Source organism: Euprymna scolopes, chromosome 7 (assembly GCF_053919585.1).
Source record: "Euprymna scolopes isolate OS-2025 chromosome 7, ASM5391958v1, whole genome shotgun sequence".
Taxonomy (NCBI): Eukaryota; Metazoa; Mollusca; class Cephalopoda; order Sepiida; family Sepiolidae; genus Euprymna; species Euprymna scolopes.
In genome coordinates, this window is record NC_136488.1 from 44,939,297 (window position 1) to 44,954,526 (window position 15,230).

A 15,230-nucleotide genomic window follows, 5' to 3' on the forward strand; every position below is an offset into this window, starting at 1 on the left:
AGCAGGCAGGCGCCATCTTGAAACTCTTTCTTCCGCTGCCCCGACCACAGGATCAGCCACCACCCCACACGCCAGGCACACACGGACCCTCTTGCGCCGAGGGCTACGGTTAGTCTCACTATTTCGTTAATAACTTTATATCTAAACGAAATAGTAATGATATTTATTATTCTTTTCTGTATGTCTTTATGTTGTCAAAGTTTATTATAAAACTATATGTTCATGAAAAATATGAGGAAACTACAATGTATTTCATTAATGCATCAATCGAAGTATTGATTGTGCAAAAATAATAGCAGAAAGGTAAATGTACACATACACTCATATCCTGTCTTAAGACAACTCATAAATATAATGAAATACATGATAAAATGAAATATCCACATTAGTAACTAAAACATATTTTCAACAGAATCTAATTCAGAAATACTTTTTGAAAGCATCGATAATCTTAACAAGACCGATAGCCATTAGTCCCGTGCTCTCGTGTAATGAATGAATACGGGAATGTAGGATTGACATGAAATTCTTGAAGATAAACTGAAATGACCGAAAAATGGGATGAAATGACTTAAATAAATATAAAGTAAATGACTTACAATGACTTTAATGAACTTAAGGATGAACTGAATGACCTTAAGAATGACTTGAATGCTTAAAAAATAACTGGAATCCTTCATAAACAACTTGAATGATCTGGAGAATGACTTGAATGGCTTTGAGACTGACTGGTTGTAAAGTGGGTGATCATTTTACATTAAATTAATACAGAAAAGTGATCCCCCACTTTATATCACAATAAGTACAGCATGTAGTAAGAACAGATAATACACTTTGATCTTGGCCAAAAGGCCGAGAAATGGGTATTTATTTGCTACCCTACCGAGCAAATTAGGCACAAGGCCGATTTTTAATGTGAGGTGCGTAGGGGAAATGGGACCAACTCCCCGGGGAGCAGGGGAGCTGGATAGTGACAATTGTTATGAAGGGTTGCCCCTACATTGACCAAGGTCTTATCTGTGGGGTCGCCCACACATACGGTCTTTGCTTGCAGTATCTGCCGGACAGATACTACACTTTGATCCCGGCCCGAATGCAAAGAACAACCTGTAGGTCTGATATGCGGGGTTGCCTCCACATATGGTCTTTGCTTGCAGTATCTGTCGGAACAGATACGGTATTTATTTGCTCCCCCACCGAGCAAATTAGGCACAAGGCCTATTTTTAATGTGAGAAGTGAAGGGGAAATGGGGACCAACTCCCCTGGGAGTAGGAGAGCTGGATAGTGACAATTGGTATGAAGGGTTGCCCCTACATTGACCAAGGTCTTATATGTGGAGTTGCCCCCACATATGGTCTTTGCTTGCAGTATCTGCCGGAACAGGTGGTATTTATTTGCTCCCCCACTGAGCAAATTAGGCACAAGGCCAATTTTTAATGTGAGGAGTGAAGGGAGGGGGAAGGGAAAAAGGGGACCAGCTCCCGAGAGGTGGGAAATGGGAGCTGGTTAAAGGTCAGGCATGTGGGGTTGCCCCCACATCTGGTCATAGCTAGTCATAGCTAGTCATAGCTGCAGTATCTGCCGGAACAGATGGTGTTTATTTGCTCCCCCACTGAGCAAATTAGGCACAAGGCCGTTTTTAATGTGAGGTAAAAACCAGCTCCCCAAAAAGTAGGCAAAAAGGGGGCACTCTGGTTACCAAAAATAATAATTGTCCCAGTATAGAGGGTTTCCCCTCCATTGACTGGTACAAATTATCTTAAGTGCAGCATCTGCCGGAACAGATACTACAATTTGATCTTTGACAAAAGTCCAAGAAAAGGTTAAAAAGCTAACAACAGACCTATGATCTGAACCAAAAAGGCCAAGCACAGAAGTGTTACGGACAGACCGACGGACAGACCGATGGAGTGTCTTATAGAGTCGCTTGCACGCGACTAAAAATCTATGTGTTACAATCTGTTGTCGGGCAACAGACAAGAAGTAGCATTCTAAAAATTGACTGATTGCAATTGCACAGATATTCCTCAAATGAAAATAGTAAAACGTGTTTCACGGAACCCAAGAACTATACATTTAAAATTCGGTTATGGCAAATAATATCGGTTTCAGAAATCACCAAATAAAACATGTATAAAACCATTTCCAACATCATTTCGTAGTTCTATTGCAATTGAACGCTGTATTAGTTTACATGGCGTGTGTTGTAAGCTGTTAGACTAAAGCAATAGTAATAATAATAATAATTAATCTGACGAATATATAGTGATTAACATGAAGAACAGCTACCATGAAGAAGGAAGATGATGTATAAGCCAGGTTTCGTTAACTTTCCATTCTTCTTCAGAATTCTCTTTGCCCCGGGCGTCTGCCATCTGGTATCTGATGGCAACATAGACCATAGGGGTATTAAACATCAATCACTTCTCCCAGACTCTCCTTCCGAAGAAGCCAATAAACTGTGCTAATCTATTTGTTTCGTCCGTTGTTTCTGTTTTTATTGTTTTTTTTTCTTTTTCCAGCAATGTCAACGAGGACCCATTTGAATTAAAGAGGACGGACAACTGAATACATCGTTATCGTCGAAATATGAGAATCGAATCTGAGTACAGCATTGACGGAGCAGCCATATTCAACATATATGGATTCTTCATTTTACAGTCATTAAAATATATGATATTGTCACCTACGAACAAATAAGAAACCAAATTACAATAAAGTATTCTAATCCATACATGCTCGTGTTTATTCACTAGTTTTTTTTTATTGCCTGCATCATTGCTTCTTCTCGTCACTATTTCCTGATCCCCCTATTTATAAATGGCCGTGTCGTCTAGTCGTTCTCGGCCAGATATTTTACTCATATAAATTAAGATTTTCCATATAAAAACACAAATAAGGCTTTTGCTGGGATTTCTGCAGCTTTTTATTGGAGAGGCTGGACTTGTGAACAAGGAGACTACATAAATAAAATTATTTCTTTATTAAGTTATTTTTTCAACTTGAAAACTTAGGGACGTAACAGACATCTACGTGACATTCGCCATATATTATTCTATCATTTTAGTCTGTGTTTTATCCACTCGGTTTCGTAGGCGAAAGTGACTAGATAATCTTGTTTCTCTCAATCGAAAACTTGACGTGATTCTTTATCCTGGTCGTTTGACTGAGCGTGTGTTTTTTGATCTGTTGACCCCCACTTCTTAAGGTCACCAGTCTCTGTATACAATCCTGCTTGCAGATATATTATCATTGAGTGCTCTGTAAGTAAGTCTCTTCAAATTCAAACTAGCTTACTTAATTGAAACACTGACGTAGAGACGCTACTATGCTACTACTTTATAATAATATTAATAAATTTAATCAAGTTTAAATGTCTATAAAATTCCCGTAAATACTGACGCAAGTCAAATAACAAAAGGAACACATAAATTTATCTAATTTTTTTGCGACATATTTTATTTGTTGTTCTTGTGTGTTTGTTTGTTTGTTTGTTTGTTTTGTTTGTTTATAGTGAATTTGGATCAATTCTTTTGTTGGCTAACACTTCCCAGAAGTAAAAGATAGACCATCAGAAAAGTTTCTATTCAAAAATTATATTATCCAGGGTAATTAGATATTTATATTTCATTTTGAATGAATGGCTCCCAAAAAAATTACACAAAAAAATGGAATTTATCCCGGGCGATAATGAGTGTAAATACAACTGTTCTATCAAGGATATAATTGCAATTGAAACCGAATTAACAGGCATTTACTTTGCTACTTGCTTTATCGTGAATATTGAGCACTTCTAATTTTTAGGGCCATATAAAACACTCGCTAAACAATGGATGATATATTCAGCATGTGAATAACACCGATAACATATAATAAAATGTAAAAATAGAATATAAAATACTATACTATTATATGTCTATAGAACATGTGTCCAACCTTTACTTTTTATTAAATCCTGGGTAACATATGACTTTTGTTTATAGAGTTTTGCTACGATTCTATGTAACATTCAGAAAGTAAATAGGATTTTAATGATTTCCTTGCAAACCTATCAACAACATGAATGGAATCAATATGATATCTCTAAATCAGTCGCAAATGAAACCGGGAACTAATGCACGTCATCAAATATCGCCATAAGCGAGGAAGTAGTTTGCCTAAACAAGAAACAACTGTAAATTAATGATAGTGTCATCATTTCCGAGAACCGAGTTTAATAAATCGTTTGGTATTTTCTCACCGATTCTGGTCTCTGAATTTAGCATGATTTATTATATGCCCATGGCAATCTCACACAATTTTTGTATTTACTTGTCTGCTTAAAATTCCAAATTTCGATAAACATTGAACAGTCTTTCAAACATTTGAGACTTGTGTAAGTGTAGCAAAATAACAAAAACTTTTAAATTGTTTTTGAAATACATACGCTGTAACATATGATAGATTTTCAGATGGAAAAAAACTTTCAATTGCGTTGTGATAATATGCCTTCTAAGATGTATATATTTACACACACACACACACATATATATATATATATATATATATATATATATATATATATAAAAGATATAATTTCTATATATTCTCTCCTATGAATTCAGTTATCGATATTTTTGTTATTTTTTGATTAAATAATTAATTAGCGTGTATAAAGTCTGAGAATTAGATTTTAATTTGTCATAATTCTTTTCATTATAAAGATGATAAATAAAAATAGTATTAATGTTTTGTGTTAAATATCTGTTCAGCTTACAATGATTGAAAATATCAGCACTATATATTTAATAGGAAGCGGGAGTATTTATTTAGGAAAATGAAAACATTTCTTATGATTAGTTTGTTAATTATAGATAGCCTTAGTTTTGTAAATTGTATATAAAAAGTTCGATTGATTATATATCTACAAAATTTTTAATCAAAATGATGTTTTATTATAAATATCTATAACAGTTAAAATGCCTGTCTGTGTGCGTCTTTGTGTGTACAGTTCCCTATAAAACTACCTTGTCAATTTTCAGTCTAGACTCGAGATTTGACATAAAAGCCATTGAGATTTGGGAAAAACTTTTTAATCGGATTTCGGTGAGAAATTTTGCTTTCAAGGGGTCAAAGTTCAACGATTTGACCTTTGAAAACTCTACCAAAGTTGTCCTCATATTTTGGGTCTTAACACTTTAAATTTTAGATGTTAGTTACTTGGACATTGATCAAACTTTTATTTCGATTTAAGCCCAAAGAAATAAATATTAAGGGGTCAAAATTGTAGTCTAAGTTTTAAAAAAAATTACCCTTACGGTGTCTACCAAATTACTCAGCCAATTTTTGGTCTAAACATTTGAAATTTTACATAAAGTGGATTCAAGCATAAATCTCGCTTTTTCCTCGGATTTTGGGTGAAAAGTAGGCTGCCAAGGGGTCAAAGTTCTAAAGATTTTACCTTTGAGGTCTCTAGCAAACTTTTCTACCAATTTTTGATCTAAGCATTTGAACTTTTACATATAGCGTATTCTGACATCAGCAAGCATTTTAATCAGTTTTTGTGCGATAATTTGGCTCTCAAGAGGTCAATGTTGAAAAAGTTGACCTTTGCAGATTCTACTGAACTCCTTCGCTAATTTTTGATTAAAACACGTGTAATTTTATGTGCAGGTTACCTGGACATGAATCAAAATTTTAAATATATATATATATATATATATATATATATATATATATATATATATATATATATATATGCACATAAAGTAATAAACAGTACATAGGTTATGAAGCAAGTCGGGTTAAACTGCTAGTTATAAATATTTAAGAAATAGTATTTTCTCGGGTTTATTTAGAAGTTTATTTTTAATTAGAACCTTAATACAAAATATTAGAAATATGGCTCAAACATTTTTCAAATCAAATATGGAGAAGAATAACGTCTTTTCCACATGTTTGAATTCAATATTTTTTCCTATAGTGTAAGTAAGTGTATTTTAAAGTTTATGATTTTGCACAATTTTTATGCACCCCTTTCCTTTTATGTACATTTATTCATTCCATATAAAAGCATTCTAACATTTTATTACAGAACGTACATTTTCTATGATCAGTTATTTCGTAATATCTTGTAGCTAATGAAACACGTGTAAGATAAATGAATAATAAAATGTGAGTGTAAATTAAATGAATATTTTGGTTTTGAAATTATATCAACTATGTTATATTATAACCCCCCCATAAATATATATATATATATATATATATATATATAAATATTACCACTATGGTTATAACTTACTGCACTTGCGTATCCATTGAAATACTAATATATGTAATCAGAAAATAACTGACAATATATTTCTTCAAAAGTTAATCTTTGTAAAAAGACTGTGTTCAGAAAATTAATTCAGCCAATAATAAAATGGTCAGCTTACGCTTAAATACAGCATTTCAATTTATTGCCGTTAAATATTATTTGAATGTTTACTATTTATATCCGCTAATTTATCATTTGAAGGTACATAATTTTTCTTAATTCTTGTATCAATTTCTGGTAGTATGGAGATAGAATACAAAACTAATAAGTCAGCAGTTACTTTGTCACTGGTTTTGAATCTTCATATATATATATATATATATATATATATATATATATATATATATATAATAGAATAAAAATACAATTAAATTTACCAAAATGATCCAAGATGGTAAAATTAAAGTATATTATAAATATTAAAGAATTAATATTTATAAAATTATCTCAGCCAGATATAAAAGCTCGATAAAACCAAATAGGAAATGAGGTTATAATATGAGCAAACAGTTAATAAAATATATTACAAAACACTTTGAAATGAGTTAAAAGCATATTTAATCTGAAAAGGTAACACTAGATAAATGGATAGTACTTAATCCGTGGAGTTTCGAAGAAATAATTTCCTTCTCATCAGAGGGTAGGAATTAGCAAAATACGGGATCGGATTTTGCATGCAGAAGTATTTGATGACACAACAAGTAAGTCAAAGATTTTATTTGAAAACAAAAAAAAGTTAAGCAGAGGGAATATGGTGAAGAAAAAGGTGATTACACATGAAAGGATAGTCTGGTGGAAGAGAAAAAATTCAGTGACGGTAAAATCCAAATGTAAAACTTCAAGAAAGTTAAAAAATATTCATATATATATATATATATATATATATATATATATATATATATATATATATTTATATGCATTAATCCTAAACTTGCATATTGCCACTGTATTGTAAGGTGCTACTATGATTTGATCTCAGACTTTAAGGTTTTATCCTTGATAAATTGAGAAAGTTGAGCAGCAAAATGTTTGTTAAATTCCCTGCAATAAATTAAGTTGGAGAAAGAGTTGGTGACAGAATAAAGTATTTATTGTGTCTATGGAAAATGAATAAGTGTACGATTAGTTTGTAATTTCATTGGTTGGTGGTATTTATATCGAGAGGATGTCTTGTGCAGCATATTTGTCTGAGCGCATTATGTCGAAGAGCTTGTAAAACTTAGGAATGCAATATGGTGTCGATGACATTTCAATTGAATCAAATCTCATGGTAATTAATATAATGATTTTGTATATTAGCGTGAAAATACTGGTAGACAAATTTTGAATATCATTATGCAGCACTATTTATTTATCTATAAGCTTAAATATTATTAATCATGTACAATTCCTTAACAGAGATCATCTATGGAGTATGGCTTTAGCGTTATCTAAAGTTTCTCGTTAAAGTCATGTATTACAGTGTTAAGTTAAACATGTGATGTAATATTTGTTTTAAAAAATTCTAGTCAATGTAAGATTATAGTATTCATTAAAACTAAACTTCAAACACTAAGATATAGAGGAGCCTATGCTTATTTATTCTTGCTATGCTGAACCAATTAAAAGTTTTTAAAAAATTCAAGTTCGATATAATTAACTAAATAATGGTTGCTTCCCCGTCTTCAAAAATACCCTAGACTCCCGAGAGAATTATTACAGGAAGATATTCATCTCTACTCAACTCGCCGAAAATTATACATGCATATATTCATTATTAATGTGTTTGTATAGATGTCTTTACTGATAAAAATATTTTCAATAATAATATGATGAAAATGACAAGTCATTTATAATACATTTTGCAGATCGCGAATATGCAATAATCTTATAACTGGAAAATGTCTAATTTTATAACATCAACATAGTGTATATATATATATATATATATATATAACACTAATCGTCTATATTTTTTATCTTATGGACTTTACTATCGCGCATTATTGTGTTTAATATAAAAAATGACACTAAACTATGCACCAAACGTCCAAGAAAATAAATAGTGTATGTTCTGAAATTGTAAAAGGCAATAAGGTCGTTTACACATCTAATTTCTTCTAAAGGCACTCGTAAAAACACTGCTATGCATAAAACAATGTTATAATATTTCTTTTTCCCCCTTCACACGCACATACATACGCACACACACTCACACACGCACCCCGTATATATATATATATATATATATATATATATATATATATATATATTTTTTTTTTCTGTGGAAATATTATTTTTTCACTTATATTTCCCTTTTTTATAAATAAAAATTCTTATTTAAGAAGCTCAATGTAATTACTATGACCTTCACCTTCACCGAGGTGCACGACATATGATCTTCACCGAGGTGCGCGACTTGACACACAAAATAAACAGCCTCTTTATCACCTGCTAATGCACGCGTCACTGTAACGTCCAATGACAACAACAACAACAACCTTCTCACTCGACCTGCCTTTTATACCACTATCTCAATCCCTCCTCTTGCGCATGCGCCTGTAGATTCCTGACAACCTCGAGACTTCCGCTTATAAAAACCCAAGGTTTGTTGTCGCGCATGCCTATACAAGGCACACACATGTGGGCGTTTGTTCTGTTGGTAAGTATTACACTCCCCCCTGATCTGATGATCACATAGGGTGCACTCCGGGGGTGGCCTCTTAGTTCGTTGGCTTCTGCGAAAGGTGGTATTTACAATCTCGGATTCAGGTTCTGGTTCTGGTTCTGGTTCTGGGTGTGGTTTGGTTCTGGTTCTGATCCTGCCTGATCAGACGAACTACAACTACCACTCTCTTGCTCGGTGACCTCACTTATCAGAAGCTCATCATCTGATTATTCATCGCTCTCTGTAGTTGTGGGATGTACTTCACTAGCTGGGCGAAGATCGCGCACATGGTGTGGGGTTCCATCAACAAGGACCGACTGCTGGCTGACCACTCCAGATATTCGTCCTCGCTTGAACTTGGTGGTGCACCGGTTTCCAGGGGGTTTAACCCAAACTGGATCCCCTACCTTGTATTTGTCATGACTCTCCTCGTCGATTGACTGGACAGTGTCAATGCCCTTTATCCTAACACGGTATTTGTGTATGGCATTGGCCGGTGCTGTTGTTAGTGTATTCCCATCCTTTGGTGTGATGTTATACCAATACGTGGCCTCCGTAATGGTGCATTGCTTTCTGGCAGAAATTCTCTTGATACTGCGATGGCTCCTCTCAGCAATGCCGTTTTCTGATGGCATATGAGCACATCGCAGTCGTAGTCGGACACTCCACTCATTCAACAACTGCCGAACTTGGTGACTACAAAAAGCAGCATCGTTGTCCATCAATATCTCTTCCGGCGCACCTCGCTCAGAAAAGATAGATGACAGTTGGCGGACAACATTCGCTGAGTCTTGCCTGGTCATTTGCCGCCACACCGCAAAACGAGTGGGTCCACAGTCGATAAGGGTTAGAAAGGGCTTACCACTGTAATGGGTAATATCCATCGCTAATCGTTGCCACACATGCTCAACCTCCAATCGCCCCTTCTGCCATTGCTCAGGTGCAGGATCGATAGACTGGCATGCCTCACAGTGTTTGATGATCTGCCTGACATCCGCCCTTGTCACTGCCGGGTCCACACGCCTCGCAAAATACAAAGTTCTTTTGATACGTGGATGTCCACTCTGTACATGAATTCTTTGTATTTGGCATGAGCTAATCGCGCCAACTGCGCAAGATCGAGCAGCGAACTCCACACCTGTCTTCACAGCTTTATACCATTTGTGAGGCACACGGGTTAGTTGGTCTGTACGATTACAGTGTGATGCCACGAGCGTTACACTCACCGACAGGTCATACTCTGATACCAGACTCTTCATGGTGTTTAGCCTCCGCCGGATTAACATCTCACTGGCTGCCTTAGTGCGGAATTTCGTTCGTCCCGAAAGTGTCGGACACCCAGTGGTAGACGCAGAGAGAATCCGTGTACAAGTGTAACTTCTTTGACTGCCATTGCAGTGCCAGATTTAAACCCTTCACAACAGCATCCAGTTCCGCCAGGTTAATGTGTTGAGCATCATTCACGGGTCGCAGCCAGCACGCGTCTTCAATTACATTTTCACGTTGCTCCAATAACACTCTCAATGCCAAAGAACTAGCGTCAACCCACACATTCACAGTGTCCTCATCAACACACCATTCTCCACGGGCAGGGTCCTCCTTGTTAACTCTCTCTAGGGTTTCTGTCGTCATCAGAGTTAGAAGAGTATCATCAGATACATCATCCCAACCTGTAGTTACTAAACTTGTCCTGCGTTTGATGACCCCCACAGCTGCTCGGAGCCAGCCACACGCTGGTGAGTGACCAATAAGTTTCCCACACAATGAAAAAATAGTCCGCCGCGTAATAACATCAGGGATGTTTGGAATCTCACTGCCACGCCTCTATCGTAAGGTACCATCTTTCCCGCAAACGTCCAATCCTAATACCCGTGCTCCATCCCTCAGAAGTTACGGGATCCTTGCACTCCAACCCGAATTGAGCTAACTTTTCTCTTACGTGCGACGCAGATTGCACATCTTCATTGGCGTACACATCGTCAATATAGGCCGATGTTGCGTCCTCAGTGGTCGTTTCCTGGGACAACACTGCATTTACGATGGTCTTCATGATTTGCTGCGTCACATTCAGCCTAAAGCCAAGTCGAATAAGGCAGTATCTCTGACCCCGGAACCACACTGCCTGGAACGGCCACAATGTCTCATCCACTCGCACCTGCAAATAAGCCTTCCGCAACTCTACTATAGACACAGTGGAGCCCTTCTGGCGCCATTCTCTCAGTTTGCTGGCGCACACGTCAGCATCGGCAGTGTACGTCTCAATGTATCTATTGAGTTCACGATAGTCCAGCACCGGACGAACTTTTGATTTGTTATGCTGGACTACCGCCATTAAGGGAATCAGACCCTTGGGTGGTCCCAGCTTGTTGGGGTAGGGGATCAGCCATCCATCCAGGATCCATGCCTCAAGTTCCTTCTCGTATTCATTACGGGCCTTGTCGGGTATCGAGTACTCTGCAATGCTATTCTTGAGTTCGGTTGGCGCCCTTTCTTCTGTCCACTTCCACGATGCAGTCCATGCTTTTTGGTGAGGGTCGTAGTCTACCTTAAAGTCAGGCCGATCAATGTGAACTGCAGCCCACACTGGGGTTTCCAAAAATCGCACAGTCCCATCTCTTCCGATAACCACTCCCCCCAGTGCCTTAATAGCATCATATCCCAACAGTACATCGAATCCCAGCAAATCCCCTCGCATCACCAGCACATTAATGTCTGCGGCCACATCAGAGTCTGTGTGGACTTTGACAGTTCCGGCTCCACAGCAAGCTTGCGTATTGCCACCTATTGTGGTTATTTTGATGTTCTGCTTTGTCCAGTTTCGACACAACTTGGCATTCATGATGGTGTGTGAGCACCCGGAGTAGAGAAGAGCTGAACAAGGCACTTGGTCCACGTACACATTTATTGTCGGTTGCGCCTCAATTAAATCTTGTCTGGTGAACAGGGCGGCGCTGACGTCCTGCCCCCTGATGCATTTCCCGCACAATTTTGGGATAAATGTCCATAACCACCACATTGAGAACAGCGCGGACGCCCCCGCCCCTTGTTAGTACAATTTCTTGCGATATGGCCTCGCTGGCCGCAGCAGAAACATCTCCCATTGGTCGTGGGTCTCAAACTGGGACTCTTTTCAGCATTAGTCTTGGCTGCCTGCGTCATCATTACAACCGGTTCCCTCAGGTCCTCCTCATCTCTGATAATGGCTCGAGCGCGTTCTAACAAATGTTCCATGGGCGTTACAGATACGCTGGTGGAAGCCCTCAAAAGTTGCTTAACATAGGTGGGAAGGCCGGCCACAAACGCATACGCCAGTGTTTGTTCTGACACTCCATTGCCAAATAGAACTGCAAGTTTCTTCAGCTCCGCGAAGAAGACGTCCACGGTTTCTCAGGGCATGAGCTTCCTAGAAGCAACTGTTCTGTAGGCCGTGCAGTGAGCCTTGTATAAAGAATTTTTATACAGGTAACATCAGCCTTCTCCACGGCACTAAGTTGCTAATATACACTTAGGGCGCCTCCAGCCAATCTCAGGGGAATCACGGTATGCACCCCCTTTACTTCACAGAGGTTGCAGGTCAGCTCAACCCTTTCGACCCAGCTGACAACAGAAGTGGATCCGTCGAATTCGGGTATCAGTTTTAAATCAAACTTTGCCCCAGCCATAGTTGTCCAGGAAAAGAGAAAAAACGAAATAGCCGAAATAGCTTATGACCTTTACCTTCACCGAGGTGCACGACTTATATGATCTTCACTGAGGTGCGCGACTTGACACACAAAATAAACAGACTTTCAACTCGGCATAGTGGAGGAGGGTTTTGAATGATCTGGGGTGCTTTCTCGTCAGTTGGGACCCTAAAGTTGCAAGTGGTGAAAGGCCGGCAAACATCATTGAAATATATTTCAATGCTTGAACATGCTTTTATCAGGACTGAAGGTCCACGTCTGTGTGGACCAAATTGGATTTTCCAGCAAGACAACGCTGCGATACACACTTCTCGACAAGCACGAGAATACTTTTCTTCAAATAATATAGAATTGTTAGATCATGAAACATGTTCTCCGGACCTCAATCCCATTGAAAATCTTTGGGTATGGATAGCAAAAGAAGTGTCAAGGATTAACCCAGTATGATTCGATAAAGGAACTTTCTGATTTAGTTTTTCAGTACATGTGATAAAATTCTTTCGCAACTGATAAAAAAAACTTAGTCGCAAGCATGCCGAAGAGAATTTTTGAAGTAATTCGTAATAATGGAGGCTATACTAAATACTAACACTCTTTTTAGTAATTTATAATTGCCTTTTGTTAGATAAATTATCAGTGGTCTTATCATTTTGACTAGCTGAAAATGTTTGTTTCTTAAAAAATAATTATTAGATCAAGGTTAAGGTTTCGAATGAAGCAGATTTCATTTTTTTCCATCATATTTTCCATTTTGGCAATGATCTATATATATATATATATATATATATATATATATATATATATATATATATATATATACAATCGCTGACTTATGATTTATTGGATTTATTTTAAAAATAATATCGACAATTAGGTCACATCAGCCAAATCGTTTTAAAATAGTCTAGATAAAAACTGGAGTGTTAATAAAACAAATAATAATAATTGTCACTTAATATGTTAAAGGAAACAACATAAGTGTTTTAATACACTCGGTATATTTCACGATGATGATGATGATGATGATGATGATGATGATGATGATGATGATGATGATGATGATGATGATGAAGTCGTCAATTTTGCTTATATCTATTTACTTTCCAAAATAACATTTTTTTCATTTCTTTGACTTAGGCACTGATTCGGTGAAGGTAGGAAACTCACGTAGCTGGTTATTAAAATATGTTGTTTATTCCTGCACATATCAGTTTTAATAGATTGACAATCTTATATCTGCGTGATGGGGATGATGGCGGATGTATGTAGAAGACTATACTGCTAGTACCACTCTCGTCCTTGTTGTTTCAACTCTCCAGCCGCTTTTTTTTTTTGGGGGGGGGGCCTTGATGACAACGACATTCTAATCGACATTGTTTCAGAAAATGTGATCACTGGCTGCCCAGATATTTTGCGTCCTAAAGCTTGACCTCGCGTTTATGTCATTTCACAGGTTATTGCATAGACGTGTGACCGATTTTTTGTTTACCGTCTGTTTACAACACAAACGTTCAACGCATGACCCTTGGTCAGGTTTTCTGGCCAAATTTATTCTTTAATCACCTTCCGAGAATCTGCTTATGCAACACTCTTCCCCTTTTTATTATAAAAATATGTATATATATATATATATATATATATATATATTCATTCTACACGCATTTTACACGCACGTACCCTATCACGAAATGCAACATCACAAAACAATACAATGGAATTTACAAAAAAGAAAGAAAATACATGGCTTTGTTACACAATAGTTAACAATAGTTATATAAAATAATCTGTCTTTGTCCCTGTACATACCTGAATGTTCATGAATCATTTTTCTTTCTTTACGTTCTCTCTACTTTGATGTTCTTGGAATATTTTTCTGTAACATTTTTTAGAACACCAAAAACAGAAAGCTGCAAACTTCAACAAAGAACAAGTTCAATTTTTATTTCTTTTTTTCTCAAAGGACAAAACACGAAATGTTAAAACTCCAAGGAACAAATGCAATTTTATAACAAAATTCGAATTTTTTTTTTGTTTTGTTTACGTTAATCAAAAAGTGCATTCAAGTTTTGCTTTTGACAATAGAAATAATTTAATTGGCAGATTACTAAAACAAACATTGAAACCATTTGGCAACAATTCTCATAATAACAATACGTTTGGGCTATGTCAACTTTATTTCTTTTATGTTGTGACTGTGTGTGTTTCTTTTCTGTTTTCTTTGTTCACATTATCTTTGTGTGTTAATAAGACATTTTTCTTCTGTTCCCAACTAGTTAAAACTACGGCATATCACCCTTTTCTTAATTCTTTTGGAAATACTTTTTTTTCGTATGCGAAGTGTTTTTTTTTTTCTTGGCGACACTTCGATGCATATTCGTTAAACATCGACGGTAACCGCGCCGCAATTATTAAATTGGCTACGGGCAAATGAAATTCGGTAGACACATGGGTGCTTTTGCTCGAGTTAATTTCTTTAAACCTTAACTTCTTACCATTCTATATATGATGTTGAAACGGGAGGATGATACTATCTTTCCAAATTTCGATCGTGAATGAACCAACGGAGAAAGAATTTTTATTTTTTTTTTTAGGACGGGT

General features: G+C 36.5%; 1 pseudogene; it reads right to left on the reverse strand.

Moving 5' to 3' along the window:
- Positions 1-738: 738 nt before the first annotated feature.
- LOC145280527 (U2 spliceosomal RNA) lies at positions 739-864 on the reverse strand (annotated as a pseudogene).
- Positions 865-15,230: the final 14,366 nt, after the last annotated feature.